The sequence below is a fragment of the Salmo salar genome, chromosome ssa05 (assembly GCF_905237065.1).
Source record: "Salmo salar chromosome ssa05, Ssal_v3.1, whole genome shotgun sequence".
Taxonomy (NCBI): Eukaryota; Metazoa; Chordata; class Actinopteri; order Salmoniformes; family Salmonidae; genus Salmo; species Salmo salar.
The window spans coordinates 41862126-41888197 of NC_059446.1; the positions used below are offsets into that span (position 1 = coordinate 41862126).

General features: G+C 42.8%; 1 protein-coding gene and 1 non-coding gene across 2 annotated transcripts in view; one reads left to right on the top strand and one right to left on the bottom strand.

Annotated features, from left to right (window-relative positions):
• Nucleotides 1–21895, bottom strand: part of LOC106604930 (5-hydroxytryptamine receptor 4) — a 166155-nt gene extending 144260 nt beyond the window's left edge. The window contains exon 1 of the mRNA XM_014200070.2: nucleotides 21624–21895. The gene's annotated coding sequence lies outside the window, so the exon portion shown is untranslated. The remainder of the gene's footprint in view (nucleotides 1–21623) is intronic.
• A 3270-nt stretch (nucleotides 21896–25165) lies between these two features.
• Nucleotides 25166–25239, top strand: trnat-ugu (transfer RNA threonine (anticodon UGU)). Its single transcript has one exon. It is a non-coding gene; the product is annotated as a tRNA-Thr (tRNA).
• Nucleotides 25240–26072: the final 833 nt, after the last annotated feature.

The following is a 26072-nucleotide window of genomic DNA, read 5'->3' on the forward strand; positions in this document are numbered from 1 at the left end:
CTCAGGGGTGAAGGGTGTGTGAACCCCCAATGAATGCACAATCAAAGTTTCTGAACATAAGTGTCACACCCTGATCTGTTTCACATGTCTTTGTGCTTGTCTCCATCCCCCTCCAGGTGTCGCCCATCTTCCCCATTATCCCCAGTGTATTTATACCTGTGTTCTCTGTTTGTCGGTTGCAAGTTCATTTTGTTTGTCAAGCCTACCAGCGGTTTTCCCCTTGCTCCTTTCTGTTTTCTAGTTTTGACCATTCTTCCCTGGCCCTGAGCCTGCCTGCCGTTCCGTACCTTGTCACACAACACTGGATTATTGACCTCTGCCTGCCCTGACCCTGAGACTGCCTACCATTCTGTACCTTTTGGACTCTGATCTGGATTACTGACCTTGACCTTGACCTTTCGTCCTTGACCTGTCGTTTTGCCTGCCCCCTGTTCTAGTAATAAACTTTTGTTACTTCGACACTGTCTGCATCTTGGTCTTCCCTAAAATGTGATAATAAGATAAGGGGCATTAAAAGTGTTATCAGTTTAGAGTTTTGAAAATATACATCTGAAAAATTTGCCAAAGTGATAGAAAAAAACTGTAATTGACACAATGATATTCATGTGTGACAAGCGTTACTTAGAGGTGTCATACAGGACAGGATATTGTATGTTGACAAGGGCCCGAATTCATAATTTTATTTCAGGAAAATTATTTCCAACATTTACAGTAGAACTCAACTTTCTAGCATACCATATCATATTATTTCTTTATGTAAATGTAAATACACTGCTCAAAAAAATAAAGGGAACACTTAAACAACACAATGTAACTCCAAGTCAATCACACTTCTGTGAAATAAAACTGTCCACTTAGGAAGCAACACTGATTGACAATACATTTCACATGCTGTTGTGCAAATGGAATAGGAAACAGGTGGAAATTATAGGCAATTAGCAAAACACCCCCAATAAAGGAGTGGTTCTGCAGGTGGGGACCACAGACCACTTCTCAGTTCCTATGCTTCCTGGCTGATGTTTTGGTCACTTTTGAATGCTGGCGGTGCTTTCACTCTAGTGGTAGCATGAGACGGAGTCTACAACCCACACAAGTGGCTCAGGTAGTGCAGCTCATCCAGGATGGCACATCAATGCGAGCTGTGGCAAGAAGGTTTGCTGTGTCTGTCAGCGTAGTGTCCAGAGCATGGAGGCGCTACCTGCAAAATGACCTCCAGCAGGCCACAAATGTGCATGTGTCTGCTCAAACGGTCAGAAACAGACTCCATGAGGGTGGTATGAGGGCCCGACATCCACAGGTGGGGGTTGTGCTTACAGCCCAACACCGTGCAGGACGTTTGGCATTTGCCAGAGAACACCAACATTGGCAAATTCGACACTGGAGCCCTGTGCTCTTCACAGACGAAAGCAGGTTCACACTGAGCACGTGACAGACGTGACAGAGTCTGGAGACGCCGTGGAGAACGTTCTGCTGCCTGCAACATCCTCCAGCATGACCGGTTTGGCGGTGGGTCAGTCATGGTGTGGGGTGGCATTTCTTTGGGGGGCCGCACAGCCCTCCATGTGCTCGCTAGAGGTAGCCTGACAGCCATTAGATACCGAGATGAGATCCTCAGACCCCTTGTGAGACCATATGCTGGTGCGGTTGGCCCTGGTTTCCTCCTAATGCAAGACAATGCTAGACCTCATGTGGCTGGAGTGTGTCAGCAGTTCCTGCAAGAGGAAGGCATTGATGCTATGGACTGGCCCGCCCGTTCCCCAGACCTGAATCCAATTGAGCACATCTGGGACATCATGTCTCGCTCCATCCACCAACACCACGTTGCACCACAGACTGTCCAGGAGTTGGCGGATGCTTTATGCATCCCTCAGGAGACCATCCGCCACCTCATCAGGAGCATGCCCAGGCGTTGTAGGGAGGTCATACAGGCATGTGGAGGCCACACACACTACTGAGCCTCATTTTGACTTGTTTTAAGGACATTACATCAAAGTTGGATCAGCCTGTAGTGTGGTTTTCCACTTTAATTTTGAGTGTGACTCCAAATCCAGACCTCCATGGGTTGATAAATTGGATTTCCATTGATTATTTATGTGTGATTTTGTTGCCAGCACATTCAACTATGTAAAGAAAAAAGTAGTTAATAAGATGATTTCATTCATTCAGATCTAGGATGTGTTGTTTAAGTGTTCCCTTTATTTTTTTGAGCAGTATATTATGTTGATTCTGTTACGCTCGTCGTTAGAAATGGACCAATGCGCAGCGTGCGTAGAGTTCCACATGATTTAATAAATGAAACTCACCAAAACAAGTACAGAAGCAAACGAAACGTAAAGTAATGGTGTGCTCACAGGTATTACATAAAAACAAGATCCCACAATCACAGGTGGGAAAAGGGCTGCCTACGTAGGATCCCCAATCAGAGACAACAAAAAACAGCTGCCTCTGATTGGGAACCATAGTTGGCCAACAAAGAAATAGAAACATAGCTATGCCCACCCAAGTCACACCTTGACCTAACAAAATAGAGAATAAAAAAGGCTCTCTAAGGTCAGGGCGTGACAGATTCAGTGTGTGTGTGTTTGTTTGTGCAAACATCCCAGCTAGCAATCAGGAACCGGCCCAGAAGCGGGGCTGGAACTGATTGAATCGGCCCGAAATCGAGTGTCGGACTCGGCCTGGAATCAAAATGAATGACTGCCCAGAATCGGCCCAAGTACATCAGGCCGTTTCTTTCTACCGGAATTCAGCCGACTTTGCAGGCATCTTACCAGAACCCCCCCCAGAAGCGGCCCGATTTAGTAATTTTAAATATTACTATTATACATTTTATGCATTCAAATTATGTCGGAGGAAACACCGTACACCAGGTGACCGTGTCGGTGTGCATGCACCTGGCCCTGCACAGGAGTCGTTACAGCTCAATGGGACAAGGACATCCCGGCCGGCCAAACCCTCGTCTAACTCGGAGGATGCTGGGCCAATTGTGCGTCGCCTCATGGGTCTCCCGGTCGCGGACGGCACGGGTATCAACCCAAGCATCTGTAGCAACGCAGTTCGCACTGCGACGCAGTGTCTTAGACCGCTGCACCACTCAGGAGGCTCCATCCACAAAGTTTTTAACGCTTATCAATTGCCTTGCACAAAGTATCAAAATACTAAAATACTACTTAAACAGGACTCTTAAAATGTTTTATTTAAATGTTAATTGCATTTTTTGATCACAGAAACAATGAGAAAATATGGAAAAATAAATAAATAATGAAATGTTCATTATGTAAACCAGCCTGTGTAATCATCTGCCAGAGAGTAGCCCAATCGGCCCGAGACCCAAGTAATACATTTGGGCCAGATAACTCACACCGGAATCGTCCTTAGCCTCAAGTTAATACTTTGGGACAGATAATTCTCACCGGAATCAGCCCGAGCTCAATCCCCGCATCCTAGCCATAAGTAATACAGCCTAAGGCAGCCCAGACTTCACATAACGTCGGCCGAGTCTGACTCTCAGCCGAGTGCCCCAACTCTCAGCTGGAATCATCCCAGATCCACTGTGCTAGCTGGGATCTTTTAAAATGTGATATTCGTAATATGGACAGTACCTGAGGTGAATGACAATGCTTGCTTGTCTGAGTTTAAAAGAAATCCTTGCCAAAAAACACAGAAACCGAAAACATTTTTCTCTCCAAACAGAAAAGCACTCAGGACTAACACAACACTGATATAATGTAATTAAAAAATGATTGTCTATTTATTTCTCAGTGGCTGACAAAAACGGTTACTCTACAGGGATGGACATGATATAACTTAATCAATTCCTAAAAACAACAAAATGGACCGTTACAAAGTGTCAGTGAATAACGACTTTCCTAAAAGCTTTAATTGGGTCTTTCTCTTTCTGACGTTCTCTTCTCTAATAAATGAGCCATAACTCATAATTTGAAAGCTGTTTTCACAAGCTTTATAGACTGTATAAAATATTTATAAAAACGTTTCATTTTGTTTTTCAGTTCTCTTATGATCAATGTTCCAGTGACACAGTGGCGAGTGGCTCCAGAGTGGCGAGTGGGCAGCGGTCTAAGGCACTGCATCTCAGTGCTAGAGGCGTCACTACAGACACTGGTCCAATCCCGGGCTGTATGACAACCAGCCGTGATCGGGAGTCCCATAGGGCGGCGCACAATTGGCCCAGCGTCGTCTGGGTTAGGGGAGGGTTTGGCCGGGGTAGGAAGCCATTGTAAATAAGAATTTTTTTCTTAACTGACTTGCCTAGATAAATAAGGTTTACAAAAAATAAATAAACACAGTCAGTGCAGGCTCAATTCAGTAATTATAAGCAATATTAGGAACATAAAGTAAACACTTCACAGCAGCACCTTGACCACGCAAAGCACTAGCTCTCTACTGAGGTTCGATCAATAGGAGAAATGGTGATAAACTGCAGAGACATGGAAATCTCTCATTGTTCTCTTGCTGTTCATTTTTCGCTTGCCGTTCATTTCTGGGTTCAGCTCACACTGTCTATAATTACCAACTGGGATGAAAAAAAGTTTTATATGCAGCGTTCACGTTCCACTCTTTTCACCAATACCATTATTTAGGTTCTAGATACATTGTGGAAAGAATGGCCATTCAGAAAGTCATGACAATGCATTCTTATGACAAACTGTGTATGAGGACAGCAATCACATACTGTACTTTTTCATTACATCCATTGTCCACTTTGTAGAAATTACTACATGTGGAGTAGTAAGTCCTCTACCTATCAAAAATAAATTTGATAAAGTTTGATACTGTATGTTTCCACTGAGACCTGTAATTGAACAGAGAGGTATTCCCCTCTGTTTAACTGATGGGACGGTGTGAGTCTGTGCCGTGCTGGGCCATGAGACAGACCGAGGGCTTCAGAGTATATAGAACTTCTCAGGGAAGGGCGTAAAGTGTACATAGGAATGGAAGCTGTCAGAGAGTTTGTTTTCACATCTAACCTTTAGCTCTTGGGTTTGCTCAGCTCCACAGAGTTCTAATGCGATGTGAAAGTGGAGTCTATTGATCCTCCAACAAGGCCCTCTCCATGCCATGCCATTCATCAGAACACATCCTCTATCTAGTATCTACCACACACCAAACCTGGCACCGCCACTGCCTTATTGACTGGCTGCTGAGTTGTTGCGTAAGCTCACTTTGACCAGCCAGGCAGGCAGGCAGCTCCCATTGGAACAGAGATGAACACACTTCTAGTCGTCACAGCTAATCATCAGAACACACTTGCTTTGCCTTTCCTTTACTCCTGGCTCTCAGCTGTTTAAACCTCTTATCTCTGTCTTGCTGGGAGAATCAGCGAACGGGAAATCACCACATGTAATTTATAACACCAGCTTCATCAGAGACCAAGGATTGGAACCAAAATAATTTGTTCAGAACCATAATGTTTTTCATTTTTCATAATAAACTTTTGAAAGACAAACACACACACTGTGCACTGTGCTGCCAGTACCTATGGACAGACACGTTTAAAGCACGAGATGCGGGTTGGGAGAGTGCGAGAAAGGGTGGAGGAGGAGGCTTGGAATGAAGTGCTGGGCATCTTGTTATGAAATGCATTATCTGAGTTAGGCCCACAGAATTTTACCTACAGAGGAGTGGCTTCTATGGAGGAACTTGAATGTCTTTTTAACGTCCGAGAGTTGGCTTAATGTTGGACCAGAGCTATTGTTAACTAGCTTGTGTGTGCAGAACAGCACTAGAATTAAAAACACATCTTAGCTTTTTGTAGTTAATAAATGTGAAATGGGATAGCTATACTATCCTTAGCTAGCACTGAACAAGTTCATCCATTCTTCTCTAATAAAAAATCTCTCTCTAATTTCTGAATCATGCTTTTAATGTTGTCAGTAGGCTACAGTTAGTGGTGTAAAGTACTTAAGTAAAACTTAAGCCATTTTTTTAGGGTATCTGTACTTTACTATTTATATTTTTGCCAACTTTTACTTCACTACATTCCTGAAAAAAAATGTACTTTTAACATCACACATTTTCCCTGACACCCAAAAGTACTCATTACATTTTGACACAAATGGTCCAATTCACACACTTATCAAGAGAACATCCCTGGTCATCCCTACTGCCTCTGATCTAGCGGACTAACTAAACACAAATGCTTCATTTTTAAATTATGTCTGAGTGTTGATGATGCTGTCTGGTATGCTTAATATAAGGAATGTTAAATGGTTGATACTTTTCTGTTTACTTTTGATACTTAAGTACATTTAAAACCAAATGCTTTTAGACTTTTACTCAAGTAGTGTTTTACTGGGTGACTTTCACTTTTACTTGAGTCATTTTCTATTAAGTTATCTTTACTTTTACTCAAGTATGACAATTGAGTACTTTTTACACCACTGGCTACAGTAACCTATGCTTCGGAGGGGGAGGGGCAGAAAGCCTACACACGCACACATACTGGCAAAGATTTCCAGCTTGCAGGCAGACACTGGAAGATTCGGAGTGACAGAGGGAGGGCTTTGAATAAGCGCTTTGTTGCGATTTTTGTGGGACTGAACAAAAATTCCCAGAATGTAAAAGAATGTTATCATCTACGGTGTCCCTGGTTGAGCTAACGTGGTTGAGCTAACGTGCGCTAATGTGATTAGCATGACGTAAGTAACAAGAACATTTCCCAGGACATAGACATGTCTTATATGGGCAGAAAGCTTAGATTAACAAGAATTTAACTGAACTGTTGAATTTACAGTGGCTATAACAGTGAAAAAATAACATGCTATTGTTTGAGGAGCGTGCACAACAACAAAAACACTTTTGTCACGGCAACTGGTTTGATACATTCACCTCTGAAGGTAAACAATGTACTTACAGCAATCTTGCTCTGATTTGTCATCTTGAGGGTCCCAGAGATAAAATGTAGCATAGTTTTGTTTTACAAAATCCATTTTTATATTCAAATGTAGGAACTGGGTTCTACAATTTGAACACATGCTGTGTCTGGCTCCACACCCACCGCGCCCACCGCGCCCTACCATCTAGATATGTGAAAGTTAGTGTATACGCTAATGATCCATCATGCATGACATTCCTGGGAGTGTGTAAACTTACATTTTGTATGTTCTCTTTAGTTAAGTACTTGAAAATGTATCAAATGACTAATTCGGCACATTTGGGCAGACTTGATACAAAATATTGTTCAGTATTGCAATGCTTCACTGGAACAATCTGAAACTTTGCACACACAATGCTAGTGGCCAAAATCTAAATTGCACCTAAACTGCAATATTACTGTATGGTCTTTCTCTTGCATTTCAAAGATGATGGGGGAAAAAAAGAATGTTTACTTGTTTGTATTATCTTTTACCAGATCTAATGTGTTATATTCTCCTACACTAATTTCAAATTTCCACAAATTTCACTTCCACAAAGTGTTTCCTTTAAAATGGTATCAATTATATGCATATCCTTGCTTCAGGTCCTGAGCTACAGGCAGTTAGATTTTAGGAAAAAAAAATGTTTTAAAAAGGGTCCGATCATTAAGAGGTTATAATCAAAACAGATGACAAAATAAAGTAACAGAAAACAGACAAAATTGACAATTGTGGGAGACCTTTAGTAATATCAAGGAAACCTGACTTTTTTCAATCAATTTGTCAAATTTCAGATGTAAGTTCGGAACCTTTGAAAGATAATACAAGAAAAAAAACAACGTTTTTTCTTTTGTATCATCTTTAAAATGCAAGAGAAAGGCCATAATGTATTATTCCAGGCCAGGTGCAATTTAGATTTTGGCCACTAGATGGCCGCAGTGTATGTGCAAAGTTTCAGACTGAACCAATGAACCATTGCATTTCTGTAAAAAATGTTGACTGCCCAAATGTGCATAATTTGTTTATTAATAACTTTTCATGTTCAAAACTATGCACTCTCCTCAAACAGCATGGCATTCTTTCACTGTAATAGCTACTGTAAATTGTGCAGTTAGATTAACAAGAATTTAAGCTTTCTGCCAATATCAAATACAGTTGAAGTCAGAAGTTTACATACACCTTAGCCAAATACATTTAAACTCAGTTTTTCACAATTCGTGACATTTAATCCTAGTAAACATTTCCTGTTTTAGGTCAGTTAGGATCATCACGTTATTTTAGGAATGTGAAATGTCAGAATAATAGTAGAGAGAATTATTTATTTAAGCTTTTATTTCTTTCATCACATTTCCAGTGGGTCAGAAGTTTACATACACTCAATTAGTACTTGGTAGCATTGCCTTTAAATTGTTTAACTTGGGTCTAACGTTTCGGGTAGCCTTCCACAAGCATCTCACAATAAGTTGGGTGAATTTTGGCCCATTCCTCCTGACAGAGCTGGTGTAACTGAGTCAGGTTTGTAGGCCTCCTTGCTCGCACAAGCTTTTTCAGTTCTGCCCACAAATTTTCTATAGGATTGATGTCAGGGCTTTGTGATGGCCACTCCAATACATTTACATTTACATTTACAATACCTTGACTTTGTTGTCCTTAAGCCATTTTGCCACAACTTTGGAAGTATGCTTGGGGTCATTGTCCATTTGGAAGACCCATTTGCGACCAAGCTTTAACTTCCTGACTGACATCTTGAGATGTTGCTTCAATATATCCACATAATTTTCCTTCCTCACGATGCCATCTATTTTGTGAGGTGCACCAGTCCCTCCTGCAGCAAAGCACCCCCACAACATGATGCTGCCACCCCGTGCTTCACGGTTGGGATGGTGTTCTTCGGCTTGCAAGCATCCCCCTTTTTCTTCCAAACATAATAATGGTCATTATGGCCAAACAGTTCTATTTTTGTTTCATCAGACCAGAGGACATTTCTCCAAAAAGTACGATATTTGTCCCCATGTGCAGTTGCAAACCATAGTCTGGCTTTTGTATGACGATTTTGGAGCAGTGGCTTCTTCCTTCCTGACCGACCTTTCAGGTTATGTCGATGTAGGACTCGTTTTACTGTGGATATAGATACTTTTGTACCTGTTTCCTCCATCATCTTCACAAGGTCCTTTACTGTTGTTCTGGGATTGATTTTGCACCTTTTGCAACAAAGTACGTTCATCTCTAGGAGACAGAACGCGTCTCCTTCCTGAGCGGTATGATGCCTGCGTGGTCCCATGGTGTTCATACTTGCGTACTATTGTTTGTACAGATGAACGTGGTACCTTCAGGCGTTTGAAAATTGCTCACAAGGATGAACCCGACTTGTGGAGGTCTACAATTATTTTTCGGAGGTCTTGACTGACTTCTTTTGATTTTCCCATGATGTCAAGCAAAGAGGCACTGAGTTTGAAGATAGGCCTTGAAATACATCCACAGGTACACCTCCAATTGACTCAAATGATGTCAATTAACCTATCAGAAGCTTCTAAAGCCATGACATAATTTTCTGGAATTTTCCAAGCAATTTAAAGGCACAGTTAACTCAGTGTATGTAAACTTCTGACCCACTGGAATTGAGATACAATTAAGTATAAGTGAAATAATCTGTCTGAAAAACAATTGTTGGAAAAATGACTTGTGTCATGCACAACGTAGACGTCCTAACCGACTTTCCAAAACTATAGTTTGTTAACAAGAAATTTGTGGAGTGGTTCAAAAACGAGTTTAATGACTCCAACCTAAGTGTATGTAAATTTCCAATTTCAACTGTATGTCTATTAGTGGTCGACCGATTAACCAGCATGGCTGATTAATTAGGGCCGATTTCAAGTTTTCATAACAATTGTAATCGGTATTTTTGGACGCTGGTTATGGCCGATTACATTGCACTTGATGAGGAGACTGAGTGGGAGGCTGACCACCTGTTATGCGAGCACAGCAAGGAGCCAAGGTAAGTTGCTAGCTAGCATTAAACTTATCTTATAAAAAACAATCTATATTAACATAATCATAAGTTAACTACACATGGTTGATGATATTACTAGTTTAACTGGCTTGTCCTGCGTTGCATATAATCAATGCGGTGCCTGTTAATTTATCATTGAATCACAGCCTACTTCGCCAAATGGGTACTGATTTAACAAGCGCATTCGCGAAAATAGCACTGTCGTTGCACCAATGTACCCAACCATAAACATCAATGCATTTCTTAAAATCAATACAGAAGTATTTATTTTTCTAAACCTGCATATTTAGTTAAAATAAATTAATGTTAGCAGGCAATATTAACTCTGGAAATTGTGTCACTTCTCTTGCGTTCTGTGCAAGCAGAGTCAGGGTATAGCATACAGCATTTTGGGCCGCCTGGCTTGTTGCGAACTGTGTGAAGACCATTTCTTCCTAACAAAGACCATAATTAATTTGCCAGAATTTTACATAATTATGACATAACATTGAAGCTTGTGCAATGTAACAGCAATATTTAGACTTAGGGATGCCACCTGAATGGTTCCGTATTTCACTGAAAGAATAAACGTTTTGTTTTCGAAATGATAGTTTACAGATTTGACCATCTTAATGACCTATGGCTCGTATTTCTCTGTGTTTATTATATTATAATTAATTCAATGATTTGATATTTTATAGAGCAGTCTGACTGAGCGGTGGTAAGCAGCAGCAGACTCGTAAGCATTCATTCAAACAGCAATTTCCTGCGTTTGCCAGCAGCTCCTCGCAATGCTTGAAGCACAGCGCTCTTTATGACTTCAAGCCTATCAAATCCCGAGATTAGGCTGGCAATACTATAGTGCCTATAAGAACATCCAATAGTCAAAGGTATATGAAATACAAATGGTATAGAGAGAAATAGTCCTATAATTCCTATAATAACTAAAACCTAACACTTCTTAACTGGGAATATTGAAGACTCATGTTAAAAGGAACCACCAGCTTTCATATGTTCTCATGTTCTGAGCAAGGAACTTAAATGTTAGCTTTTTTACATGGCACATATTGCACTTTTACTTTCTTCTCCAACACTGTGTTTTTGCATTATTTAAACCAAATTGAACATGTTTCATTATTTATTTGAGACTAAATTGATTTTATTTATGTATTATATTGTTAAAATAAAAGTGTTCATTCAATATTGTTGTAATTGTCATTATTACATATATATATATATATACATATATATATATATATATTTCAACGCCGATACCGATACCGATTATTGGAGGGCCAAAAATGCCGATTCCGCGTAATTAAACGATTTATTTAATATATATATATATATATATATATATATATATATATATATATATATATCGGCCAATTACGCGGTATCTGCATTTTTTGGCCCTCCAATAATCGGTATCGGCGTTGAAAAAGCATAATCGGTCGACCTCTAATGTCTATGTCCTGGGAAATGTGCTTGTTACTTACAACCTCATGCTAATTGCATTAGCCTATGTTAGCTCAACCGTCCCGCAGGGGACCCACCAATCCTGAAGACGCAGTAAAACTGCCCTTCTTTAGACTAGTTGAGTATCTGGAGCATCAGGATTTGTGGGTTTCATTACATGCTCAAAATGGCCAGAAACAAATAACTTTCTACTGAAACTCATCAGTCTATACTTGTTCTGGGAAATGAAGGCTATTCCATGCGAGAAATTGCCAAGAAACTGAAGATCTCGTGCAACGCTGTGTACTACTCCCTTCACAGAACAGCACAAACTGGCTGTAACCAGAATAGAAAGAGGAGTGGCAGGCCATTGGCACACAGGAGTGATGGTTGCTGATAATTGGCTTCTGTACGCCTATGTAGATATTCCATTAAAAATCTGCTGTTTCCAGCTACAATAGTCATTTAACTCTTCTTGAACTGCACTGTTGGTTAAGGGCATGTAAGTAAGCATTTCACGGTAAGGTCTACACTTGTTGTATTCGGCGCATGTGACAAATAAAGTTTGATTTGATTCAACTGGATTTTTTTCCTTACAGACTATTTTCCAAATATATATATTTATAATAATAATAATAATAATAATAATAATAATAATAATAATAAGTGTTGATTTCCTATGTCTTCATACCCCTGAGTAAATACTTGGTGGAAGCACCTTTGGCAGCCATTACAGCTGTGAATATTTTTTTATAAGATTCTATCAACTTTGCACAACTCTTAGGGCAACATACATTACATCCATTGTTTTTGTAAAAATAGCTCAAGCTCAGTAGATATTCAACCTTGTATATGATTTTCAAGCAAATTTAAGTCAGGACTGAGACTGGACCACTCAGGAACACTCAACGCCTCTTGGAAAGCCATGCATGTGTGTCTTTGGCATTAAAATGTGTGTAATTGTCCCGATGAAAAATAAAACTGAAATCTGAGGTGGGTTTTCCTCAAAGTTTTTACCTGGGCTTTGCTCTTTTCATATTTATTTTGATCCTGATAAACTCCCCAGTCTCTGCCAGTGACAATCGTACCCATAACATGATGCTGCCACCACAATACTTGACAATACAGAGGGTATGTATTGGATTTGACCCAAATCTGTAGTTTTTAACTCACACCAAAAAGTACAATTATTTGCCATGTTGTCTTGCAGTTTTACGCTGGGCAAAAATGATCATTGTCAGGGTACCTTTACATGACACGATTTTGATATTCTAGAGAATACAGACCATTTCCAATGTATATTTGAAGTTGTGGATAGGCACCATATCCTGACAAATTTGGAATCCAGATGTGTCTTTTAGACATATATGATATTGGGATTACTCCGAATATCACACATGGACATTTCCGATGGCCAGATATACTCACAGTAGGCCTTCATAGTATATTTTCTCAGCGTATACTCTTGGCTGAGGTCCATAGCCGGATCGTGATATGCATTTTGATATGCTAAATAAGGACAATTGCTGATGCATATTTGAGTTTTGAGGACATGCTCAATAATTTGACAAATATTAAATCCATATCATTCAAACTGACAACTGGAGAAACAAAGAAATGAGAAGCTGTTCAGAAAATACCTCAAAGAAGTTAACGCTAAAGTGAGCAGCTAATTTGACATATGTTTTACTTACCTTAGTAACTTGAATCAAGACTGTTGTCACGTCCTGGCCAGTATATAAGGTTCATTGTTTTGTAGTTTGGTCAGGGCGTGGCAGGGGGTATTTGTTTTATGTGGTTCGGGGTGGTGTGTTTGTGTAAAGGGTGTTTGATTTAGTAATTCCGGGTTTTGGTTTATGTTTAGTTAATTCTATGGTTAGTCTAGGTTGTGTGTTTCTATGTTTGGTTGATTGGGGTTGGGACTCTCAGTTGAAGGCAGGTGTTGTCTATCTGCCTTTGATTGAGAGTTCCATATATTAGGGTGTGTTTGTATGTGTGATTTGTGGGTGATTATTCTGTGTATAGCCTTGTGCCTTACCAGACTGTTTATTTGTCGAGTGTTCGTTTTTTGTGTTTTGTATGTTCGTTTTGAAAATAATTAAAAATCAAGATGAGCATTCACGTACCTGCTGCGTATTGGTCCTCATTCACCGACAACAACCGTGACAGAATCACCCACCACCAAAGGACCAAGCAGCAGAGGAAGGAGCAGACGGAGTTCGAGTTGGACTGGCGGGAGAAGTGGACTTGGGAGGAAGTTCTGGACGGGGCCGGACCCTGGCATCAGGCTGGGGATTATCGACGCCCGCAGGGGGAAATTGAGGCAGCCAAGGCAGAGAGGCGGTGGTACGAGGCCAAGTACGCGCTGAAGGAGAAGCACGAGAGGCACCCCCAAGAACATTTTTGGGGGGGGCACACGGGTAGTTTGGCTAGGCGTAAGAAGAGCCGGAAGCCAGCTACTCGTGGTTATATGGAGGAGCGTATGGGGTGGAGAGCGCTATGTTTCGCTGAGGAGCGCACTATCTCACCCATACGCACGCACAGTCCGGTGCGCGTTATTCCAGCCCCTCGCAGGTGCCGTGCTAGAGCGGGCATCCAGCCTGGTAGGAGGATGCCTGCGCAGCGCATCTGGTCGCCGGTACGCCTCCGAGGACCAGGCTACCCAACTCCCGCTCTACGCACGGCTACCATCAGGCCCCTGCACAGCCCAGTCTGCCCTGTACGAGCACCCCGCTCGTACAGGGCTACTAGTTCCATCCAGCCAAGGCGGGTTGTGCAGGAGGTAAGATCTAGACCGGCTGTGCGCCTCCATAGCCCTGGGTTTCCAGCTCCTGTCTCTCGTGCGGACCCGGAAGTGCGTCAACCCAGTCCGACTCGTCCTGTTCCCGCTCCCCGCACTAGCCTGGAGGTGCGTGTACATAATCTGGTAATCCCAGTACCAGCACCACGCACCAGGCTACAAGTGCGTCAACCCAGCCTCGCCAGTCAACAGTCTTCATCAGAGCTGCCCGCCAGTCAACAGTCATCATCAGAGCTGCCCGCCAGTCAACAGTCATCATCAGAGCTGCCCGCCAGTCAACAGTCATCGTCAGAGCTGCCCGCCAGTCAACAGTCATCGTCAGAGCTGCCCGCCAGTCAACAGTCATCGTCAGAGCTGCCCGCCAGTCAACAGTCATCGTCAGAGCTGCCCGCCAGTCAACAGTCATCGTCAGAGCTGCCCGCCAGTCAACAGTCATCGTCAGAGCTGCCCGCCAGTCAACAGTCATCGTCAGAGCTGCCCGCCAGTCAACAGTCATCGTCAGAGCTGCCCGCCAGTCAACAGTCATCGTCAGAGCTGCCCGCCAGTCAACAGTCATCGTCAGAGCTGCCCGCCAGTCAACAGTCATCGTCAGAGCTGCCCGCCAGTCAACAGTCATCGTCAGAGCTGCCCGCCAGTCAACAGTCATCGTCAGAGCTGCCCGCCAGTCAACAGTCATCGTCAGAGCTGCCCGCCAGTCAACAGTCATCGTCAGAGCTGCCCGCCAGTCAACAGTCGTCAGAGCTGCCCGCCAGTCAACAGTCGTCAGAGCTGCCCGCCAGTCAACAGTCGTCAGAGCTGCCCGCCAGTCAACAGTCGTCAGAGCTGCCCGCCAGTCAACAGTCGTCAGAGAGGTCAGACTGCGCTGAACTGCCGGAGTGGCCAGACTGCGCTGAACTGCCGGAGTGGCCAGACTGCGCTGAACTGCCGGAGTGGCCAGACTGCGCTGAACTGCCGGAGTGGCCAGACTGCGCTGAACTGCCGGAGTGGCCAGACTGCGCTGAACTGCCGGAGTGGCCAGACTGCGCTGAACTGCCGGAGTGGCCAGACTGCGCTGAACTGCCGGAGTGGCCAGACTGCGCTGAACTGCCGGAGTGGCCAGACTGCGCTGAACTGCCGGAGTGGCCAGACTGCGCTGAACTGCCGGAGTGGCCAGACTGCGCTGAACTGCCGGAGTGGCCAGACTGCGCTGAACTGCCGGAGTGGCCAGACTGCCCTGAACTGCCGGAGTGGCCAGACTGCCCTGAACTGCCGGAGTGGCCAGACTGCCCTGAACTGCCGGAGTGGCCAGACTGCCCTGAACTGCCGGAGTGGCCAGACTGCCCTGAACTGCCGGAGTGGCCAGACTGCCCTGAACTGCCGGAGTGGCCAGACTGCCCTGAACTGCCGGAGTGGCCAGACTGCCCTGAACTGCCGGAGTGGCCAGACTGCCCTGAACTGCCGGAGTGGCCAGACTGCCCTGAACTGCCGGAGTGGCCAGACTGCCCTGAACTGCCGGAGTGGCCAGACTGCCCTGAACTGCCGGAGTGGCCAGACTGCCCTGAACTGCCGGAGTGGCCAGACTGCCCTGAACTGCCGGAGTGGCCAGACTGCCCTGAACTGCCGGAGTGGCCAGACTGCCCTGAACTGCCGGAGTGGCCAGACTGCCCTGAACTGCCGGAGTGGCCAGACTGCCCTGAACTGCCGGAGTGGCCAGACTGCCCTGAACTGCCGGAGTGGCCAGACTGCCCTGAACTGCCGGAGTGGCCAGACTGCCCTGAACTGCCGGAGTGGCCAGACTGCCCTGAACTGCCGGAGTGGCCAGACTGCCCTGAACTGCCGGAGTGGCCAGACTGCCCTGAACTGCCGGAGTGGCCAGACTGCCCTGAACTGCCGGAGTGGCCAGACTGCCCTGAACTGCCGGAGTGGCCAGACTGCCCTGAACTGCCGGAGTGGCCAGACTGCCCTGAACTGTCCCGAATTGCCAGACTGCCCTGAACTGTCCCGAATTGCCAGACTGCCCTGAACTGTCCCGAATTGCCAGACTGCCCTGAACTGTCCCGAATTGCCAGACTGCCCTGAACTGTCCCGAATTGCCAGACTGCCCTGAACTGTCCCGAATTGCCAGACTGCCCTGAACTGTCCCGAATTGCCAGACTGCCCAGACTGTCCCGAATTGCCAGACTGCCCCGAATTGCCAGACTGCCCCGAATTGCCAGACTGTCCCGAATTGCCAGACTGTCCCGAATTGCCAGACTGTCCCGAATTGCCAGACTGTCCCGAATTGCCAGACTGTCCCGAATTGCCAGACTGTCCCGAATTGCCAGACTGTCCCGAATTGCCAGACTGTCCCGAATTGCCAGACTGTCCCGAATTGCCAGACTGTCCCGAATTGCCAGACTGCCCAGACTGTCCCGAATTGCCAGACTGCCCAGACTGTCCCGAATTGCCAGACTGCCCAGACTGTCCCGAATTGCCAGACTGCCCAGACTCTCCCGAATTGCCAGACTGGTCCGACTGCCCCCCCGGCGATGCCAGACTGGTCCGACTGCCCCCCGGCGATGCCAGAGTGGCCCGACAGCCTGGAACGGCCGGAGCCAGAGCCACCTCCAGAAATAGGTGGGTTGGGGAGGGGGGGTGTAGCACAGTGCCGTCGTTGACGGCAGCCACCCTCCCTTCCCTCCCTTTAGAAAAGGGGACTTTTTGTTGGTGTTGCTTGGGGTTATTTTTTTGTTAAGGTGCTTCTGGGGTAGCACCTTTAGGGGGGGGTACTGTCACGTCCTGGCCAGTATATAAGGTTAATTGTTTTGTAGTTTGGTCAGGGCGTGGCAGGGGGTATTTGTTTTATGTGGTTCGGGGTGGTGTGTTTGTGTAAAGGGTGTTTGATTTAGTAATTCCGGGTTTTGGTTTATGTTTAGTTAATTCTATGGTTAGTCTAGGTTGTGTGTTTCTATGTTTGGTTGATTGGGGTTGGGACTCTCAGTTGAAGGCAGGTGTTGTCTATCTGCCTTTGATTGAGAGTTCCATATATTAGGGTGTGTTTGTATGTGTGATTTGTGGGTGATTATTCTGTGTATAGCCTTGTGCCTTACCAGACTGTTTATTTGTCGAGTGTTCGTTTTTTTGTGTTTTGTATGTTCGTTTTGAAAATAATTAAAAATCAAGATGAGCATTCACGTACCTGCTGCGTATTGGTCCTCATTCACCGACAACAACCGTGACAACTGTTAGCTGGCTAACTTGGCCGGTAGCCAGTAGGATTATGTATCAAGGCTTGATGGGGGGGGGGGGGGTAAAAGCTAACTTGTAATGTTAGCCTAGGTTACAAATAACGAAAATTGCCTTCCCTTCAGGAAAAAAAACATTTTTATCCCCATCAAGCCTCAAGGTGACCGCTAACATTTTAAAATGTTTAGGTGTATTTTGTATTACTGGTAAATAATAAGCTAACTAGCTACCTAGCAACTTGGCTAGCTACTGTTGACTAACCCCATTCCGTACAAATTTGTGCAACCGCGACATTCAAACGAGGCTGCAATGAAAACTAATGGGACTGTAGTGACTGTGTTGGCATCAAAATCTGGGGTGTGAACTTCGTTTCTATTCAAGCGTTGATTGACATGGTAATGGCCCGATAGTATTGGAGAAAAGTTGAAAAAAAAACTGACCACTCTGACGCTGTACGTTAAATTGTGACGTGTCATGACGTAACGTACAGCACACACAATGCAACTCATTCTGTGTCGTACAGCCTCTCACGACCAGGTGTAGTGCTTCTCTCGCAGATTAAAAACAAGAAAGGGACAGGGTAAGTGGGGGATACCTAGTCAATTACACAATTGAATGTATGCATTTTTTGCGTCATCACTACAAGCCAACATGACTCTCAAAAGCCGCGACAGCTGCTGTTTACTTCTGAAGATAATTTTAGCGCCGCCCTAAAAAACGGATTCAAATTCGACACAAACCTTCAAATAGTTATGTAATGACACATTATATAAACTCTTTATAGTGTTCTATTTACATTTTAGAGGTGATAAATTGGACAAATCGGGTGAAAAAAAAACAATTTCCCCACAAAGCTTATCTCCCCTTTTCCCTATCACGCTTCCCCACCCGTCATTTTTAAAAAGACCTGACAGAGGGCATCGCCTTCTTCAATCATGCAGAGACGGGCAGCATGAAGGTCATCATTGATTTTGCTGGAAAGGGGAGAAATTGTGCTTTACAATAGTATTCATATTACAGTTGACCTGGAAGTATTATGTTTTTTGGGTACTAAAATAAGGTAAATTATAGGTTATAGCGCAATGTACCAAAGTGCATTGGCTAACTATAGCTAGTTCCAGCCAGTAAGTTCTCATCATGAATGAAGCAGGTAGAGTAGCTACCTTGTGTTATGGTTATGAGTAATGACAATATTTTCTTGCAATATCGATACAATTTTGATTCATGATTTATGCATTGACAGTTTGGAGTGGATCACAGACCAACACTCTACCACCACGTTTGGTTTGGACTGTGAGGGACCGCCACTGATGACCCAATCAGCACCCATCGCATCGGCAATGATAACAAACAGGGCAGGCAGGGGTATTAATTTTCTGTTAAATAAGTACAATATTTTTCCGCAAAGATTGGACTATGTTTGCATCTTTCCAGAAAACATGTGTTGTGATTGGAGCTCTGGATTTGCTATGCTGCATATTTTAAAACAGAAATAACAGAGATCTGCTTTGGAAATATCAACTTGGATTAAATATGACGATGTTTGCCTTTCCGTGCCTTGTATAGCCTACTACTGAATATGGTATGTTGCGAAGAAGCGCAATGATTTTCAGCACCTGAACAGATACAATTATTTGGGTGCTGGACATTTCATGAGTCGGATTTAGCCCATTTTCGATCAGAGGAGGATGAAACATTCAAATGTCTATGATTCACATATCATGTAAGAATATCTATTGAAATTATGCATTTTTTGAGAAATACGGATACATAAATGATCAGGTAATGACTACAGATATGATACATTTCTGAAAATATGAATGAGTATAAAGTCTTACCATTTCCGGAGTTAGAATATTCTACAAGTATGTAAGCGAGTGCACATGCATCAGGTGCATGTTTTAAACGTATCTCAAGATATTTACCTGGACTCATACGACAGCTGAGAGACTTCAGAGGTCCGGATTGGATGCATGTAGAAACTAAGGACATTCGTATCTGGAGCATGTATACTCCTTATATTAAATAAAATGTCAGATATCTGGAAATAAATAAATAACATATCCCCTGATATTGACAATTTTCGCCCAGTGTTACTTAACGTCCTTGTTGCAAACAGAATGTATGATTCAGAGTGTATTTAACACAGGCATACTTCATTTAACTTTGTTATACAGGCCAGTAATGTGTAATGAATGTGATATTGTTGATCTTCTGTATTTTCAAGTATTGTGGTGGCAGCATCATGTTATGGGTATGCTTGTCACCGGTAGGATCAAAAGAAAAGGATCAAAAGATTCAAAAGATCAAAAGAAATATGAAAATAGCAAAACCCAGGTAAAAGGTTCAAGGAAAACCTGCCATAGTCTTCTGCAAACCTAACCCTGGGATAGAGTTGTAGTCTTCAGCGAGACAATTACAAATGTTGTTATGCCATAGACAAACCAAAATGGCTATCCAAGAGGTGTTGAGTGTTGGATGGTTTTGTGAATGGTTTTGTCTCAGTCTGGACTTAAATCTACTTAAAAATCAATGACAAGGTTTGACTTGTTGTCCATCAATGGTTCCGAACCAAACTGACTGAGCTTGAGCAATTTTTACCAAAAATTGTTGCCCTAAAAGTTGTGCGAAGTTAGTAGAATCTTATTCAAAATGATTCACAGCTGTAATGGATACCAAAGGTGCTTCATCCAAGTATTATTTTTGCGTGACCCAACCAAATTCACATAGAAATGTAAGTTAGAAATCTGTCATTCTCATTGAAAGCAAGTTTAAGAAGCGGTAGATCTGTTCTATGTGCACTATTTCTATGCTTCTCGTTCTTAAGTTCCATTTTTGCGGCTTTTACTTTTGGTTTTGTACACCAGCTTCAAACAGCTGAAAATACGATATATGCAATAAATACAATAAATGCATTCACAGCGGTTTAGATGGTAGAATGATTCTTTACTCTATAATTGATTGTTTTCTCACATAAACTAGAATTTTAGCAACCAGGAAATGGCAGAGTGATTTCTGCATAGTGCACCTTTAAATGTTGAATACTTTGTCTTTCACTTTGAAAATATGGAGTAGGTTGGGTAGATCGGTAGGTAAATTTTTTTTTTTAACGTAATCCTTATTTAGATTTCATTTTAAGGCCGCTAAAATGTGAAAACTGTGAAAGGGGTGTGTAGACTTAGATTAAATATGCATCCAAATAGATAATGTGACCTTGTGGTGTGAACAAGTGACTTTGTGAATGTGTTTGTTGTACTCAGTCAATTGTTAGAATTTTGAAAACATGAGTAATTTTCATGACCTGTTTAGATTTCTGTGCTTAGAGTTGTGAAAATCTACCACATACATGTGATTGAAAAAAACTGTAACACCATCTTTTGCTGCATTTAATTTTTTGAGTCTATAAAATGTTTTGCTGTTTTCAAATGAAACAAAACACATTGCTCTTGTTAAAGCTTTTGGAATTGATTTGTATATTAAAAGAAGGTTTAATTATATTGTAATCAGGATTTTATTAGAGACAGGTGAGGTAAGGCACGGCTGGAGTACCTTTGTTCAAGATGCATTGGTTAACCTTGATTGCTCCATCAAATAGCCTGTACGACTAGCTTACATAATGTGCAGTGTACACTTGTCAGTGTAAATGTCAGATGTAACTTCAATGCCGTGTTCATATGCATAAATAGACAACCACGCTCATACCAATTGGTCATTACATAGTACTGTAGGCAAAATGTGGACAAATGTGTGCAGTTATTTTGATATTAACTTTCATACTTTGAAACAATGTGAAATGTGACTATTCTAATTATTGATTTTAAGTAGGCTAGCTATGGGCTCGCAGTGCTGTTGTAGTGTTTTTTAATGTAGATAGTTTCCAATATTCCTGGTATACATTTGGTCTGGGGTTGTAATAACTATGATACAAGTGATGATCTAATGTAAACAACTATCCATAATCCATTGATATTTTCTTGGTATGCACTAACACATTATGTCAGTGCTGGAGGCCATCTCCAATATACAGTAGTTGGCACAACATGTGTATGAAAAACTGGGGCAACAGCACAGCATGATTCCCAAACAAAGTGGACTTACAACTACTTTTCATCATTAGTGTAAAAGTTAGGGACAACAGCACATATTGTGGCTGTCAGTGTCCTGTCCTCCCTCCTACGATTAACTTCCATAATAATATATATATAAGTGTCAATTATAAACACTTTATACAATAAAATATGACTAATTCCACATAAGGGCTCAATTACGATGTACAATAATAATTCAGCACACTTACCATTTCCTTGTGGAGACGCCGGGTCTCAAAACCATTTTACGACTCTATATCCCCCTTGAGAAAAATCACATTTTCGATTTGTATCAAAACACAGTTAATTAAGAAGTGAACTGTTTTTTTTTTGTGAGTGCAATTTATGAGCTGTTCCCGGCGGACATTCACAAAGCGAAATCGTTTTCCATGTATGCTGAGCGCAGTCGGAAGTATGAGCGCAAATGTAAAAGGCTGGACAGAATCATACGCGTGGATCACCACCGCGCGCTGTTCTGTGATTGAAGTGCTTGGAAAGCACACCCTCGGTATTCCCAGCAAATTGTACCTTCAAGTCCCTCCTCTTTCGCTTGGTGTCTTTTACGTGGTAAAATAAGCTCCGTTTAAAATCGGTTGCAATTATCCTCTTTCATTGTCGCTTCAAAATTTTTGATACATGTAGGCTTGGTGGTAAGTGAAATTCATTGTGAATTGAATTGCTTGAACATGTGGACTTGCAAGACAGATTCCACGAGTATAAATTGCTCTGTTATGCCATTTTTTTCTGATAATTCGTAATCTAGTATTTTTTCTGTTAAAATATCTTACCATATAGTCTACTACAAATCACTGTGGTATGGACTGTTGGCAAAGAAACCCTTATGTAAAATTTGACAAGATGTATTCGCAAAATAGAAGAGCTCTGGGCAAAATATTATTAGGGGTTTGCAGCCAAGCTGTGAAACCTGTTGTTATTCTTATATTATTATGGTCAAATAACTCCAGCTTAGATTGATCACTGTTTTTCTACTTTGGCACAAAGAAACTAGAGGCCATGAGTAAATTGGTGAAAAAGAATGGCAGAGATTGGCCTATAGGTAGCGCTGTTATAAGCAGTCTCACTTAAACCCTCATATCTGCCACCCCGTTTGACCTAGAGTGTGTAGGTGCCTTTCCTCATGCTGAACAAAATTATTTTAAGGACCCATAAGGTCTGTCAGGATAGTATTTAGTACTTTATTAGGATTCCCATTAGCTGTTTCTGAAGCAGCAGCTACTCTTCCTGGGGTCCACACAAAACACAAAACATTACATAATACAGAACTTCAAAAGACAAGAACAGCTCAAGGACTGCACTACGCAATTTATAGGAGGAGGATAGAATTTCCTCAATCTTGGAAATGTTGGTAAACCTTTGAAAAATTAACCATAAGTACAAATAACACAAACAAATAGATTGGTTAAGAGATGGCTGAGTTATTGATAAATCAGGAAATCAGATTTTGTGTCCATTTTTTAAATCCACTAAACAATGGCTTATTAACTTTCAACTTCAGAATCATCAAAGACATTACCATGATGAACCATGTTACGTTTGGCAATGATATCTTTAACAAAATAAGGAAATTATTAACAATTCACTTTTTTGACTACAGTTGAAATCGGAAGTTTACATACACTTAGGTTGGAGTCATTACAACTCGTTTTTCAACCACTCCACAAATTTCTTGTTAAAAAACTATAGTTTTGGCAAGTCGGTTAGGACATCTACTTTGTGCTTGATGCAAGTAATTTTTCCAACAATTGTTTACAGACAGATTATTTCTCTTATAATTCACTGTATCACAATTGCAGTGTGTCAGAAGTTTACATACACTAAGTTAACTGTGCCTTTAAACAGCTTGGAAAATTATGTCATGGCTTTAGAAGCTTCTGATAGGCTAATTGACATCATTTGAGTCAATTGGAGGTGTACCTGTGGATGTATTTCAAGGCCTATCTTCAAACTCAGTGCCTCTTTGCTTGACATCATGGGAAAATCAAAAGAAGTCAGTCAAGACCTCCGAAAAATAATTGTAGAACTCCACAAGTCTGGTTCATTCTTGTGAGCAATTTCCAAATGCCTGAAGGTACCACGTTCATCTGTACAAACAATAGTACGCAAGTATAAACAACATGGGACCACGCAGCCATCATACCTGTAATGGCTGTCGTAGAGAGGGGACCAAAGCGTAGCGTGTTGACTGCTCATGATGAATATTTATTATAACTCAAAACACTAAAGGAAAAATAACAAAGAGAAAAACGAAAGCGCACAGTTCTGTCAGGTACATAAACTAAACAGAAGACAACTACCCACAAACACAGGTGGAAAAAAAACCCTACTTAAGTATGATCTCCAATTAGAGACAACGAGGACCAGCTGCCTCTAATTGGAGATCATCCCAAAAAACAACAACATAGAAATAGAAAAAGTAGAATCTAAACAGATATACAAAACATAGAAAAACACAAAACACTCCCTGTCATGCCCTGACCTACTCTACCATAGAAAATAACATCTTACTATGGTCAGGACGTGACAGTACCCCCCCCAAAGGTGCAGACTCCGAATGCCACAAAAAAAAAAAAAAAAAGGGAGGGTAGGGTGGGTAACTCCTGTCTATGGCGGCTCTAGTGCAGTCCACATAACCTTATCCTCCAGCGGATCCTCCAGCAGAGGAGGCGGCTCCGGTTCGAGGCGTAACCCCCGCTCCACCCGCTGATCCCTCTGCTTTAGTACCACCGGACCGTGGATTTGTCGAAGGAACCGGACTGTAGATCATCGCTGGAGGTTCCGGGCTGCAGGCCATCGTTGGAGGTTCCCGGACTGGGGAGCATCGCTGGAGGCTCCGGACTGGGGAGCGTCGCTGGAGGCCTAGTGCGTGGAGCCGGGACAGGTGGCAACAGACTGGTGACACGCATTTCAGGGCGAATGCGAGGAGCAGGCACAGGACGTACCGGGCTGTTGAGACGTACTGGAGACCTGGTGTGTATAGCCGGTATCACTTGTTCCGGAACTTCCACACACTTCTCAGGACGAGTACGGGGAGCTGACTCAGGTGGCACCAAACTGATGACTCGTTCCTTTGGGAAAAACTTGTGTGTCCTCCACCAACTCAACAACTCTCCCATTTCTCTCTTCTCCAAATTTTCCCTCTTCTCCCGGATTGGCTCTGGTTTACTCCTCGGCTCCACCGACAGCTCCATGTGCCCCCCCCCCCAATTTTTTTATATTGGGGTTTCTGTAGCCTCTCGTGCTTCCCCAGCAGCCTTCTGTATCTGTCCAATACTTGACCCCAAGTCCAGTCTATCCTCTCTCGCCAATCCTCCAGAGACCAGGAATCCATCTCCTCCCGGGCACGCTGCTTGATCCAGTCGTGGTGGGTAGTTCTGTAACGGCTGTCGTAGAGAGGGGACCAAAGCGCAGCGTGTTGATTACTCATGATGAATATTTATTATAACTCAAAACACTAAAGGAAAAATAACAAAGAGAAAAACAAAAGCGCACAGTTCTGTCAGGTACATAAACTAAACAGAAGACAACTACCCACAAACACAGGTGGAAAAAAAACCTACTTAAGTATGATCTCCAATTAGAGACAACGAGGACCAGCTGCCTCTAATTGGAGATCATCCCAAAAGAAACCAACATAGAAATAGAAAAACTAGAACCTAAACATAGATATACAAAACATAGAAAAACACAAAACACCTCCTGTCACGCCCTGACCTACTCTACCATAGAAAATGTCCCGTGTGGCTCAGTTGGTAGAGCATGGTGTTTGTAACGCCAGGGTTGTGGGTTCAATTCCCACGGGGGACCAGTACGGAAAAAAATAAATAATAATAATAATAATTTAAAAAAATGTATGTATGAAATGTGTGCACTCACTACTGTAAGTCGCTCTGGATAAGAGCGTCTACTAAATGACTAAAATGTAAATGTAAAATAACATCTTACTATGGTCAGGACGTGACAATACTGCTCAGAAAGGAGATGCGTTCTGTCTCCTAGATATGAATGTACTTTGGTGCGAAATGTGCAAATCAATCCCAGAACAACAGTAAAGGACCTTGTGAAGATGCTGGAGGAAACAGGTAAAAAGTATCTATATCCACAGTAAACAAGTCCTATATCAACATAACCTGAAAGGCTGCTCAGCAAGGAAGAAGCCACTGTTCCAAAACTGCCATGAAAAAGCCAGAATACGGTTTGCCACTGCACATGGGGACAAAGATTGTACTTTTTGGAGAAATATCCTCTGGTCTGATGAAGCAAAAATAGAACTGTTTGGCCATAATGACCATCGTTATGTTTGGAGGGAAAAGGGGGAGGCTTGCAAGCCAAAGAACACCATCCCAACCGGGAAGCACGGGGGTGGCAGCATCATGTTGTGAGGGTGCTTTGATGCAGGAGGGACTGGTGCACCTCACAAAATAGATGGCATCGTAAGGAAGGAAAATTATGTGGATATATTGAAGCAACATCTCAAGACAGTCAGGAAGTTAAAGCTTGGTCACAAATGGGTCTTCCAAATGGACAATGACCCCAAGCATACTTCCAAAGTTGTGGCAAAATGGCTTAAGGACAACAAAGTCAAGGTATTGGAGTGGCTATCACAAAGCCCTGACCTCAATCCTATAAAAAATTTGTGG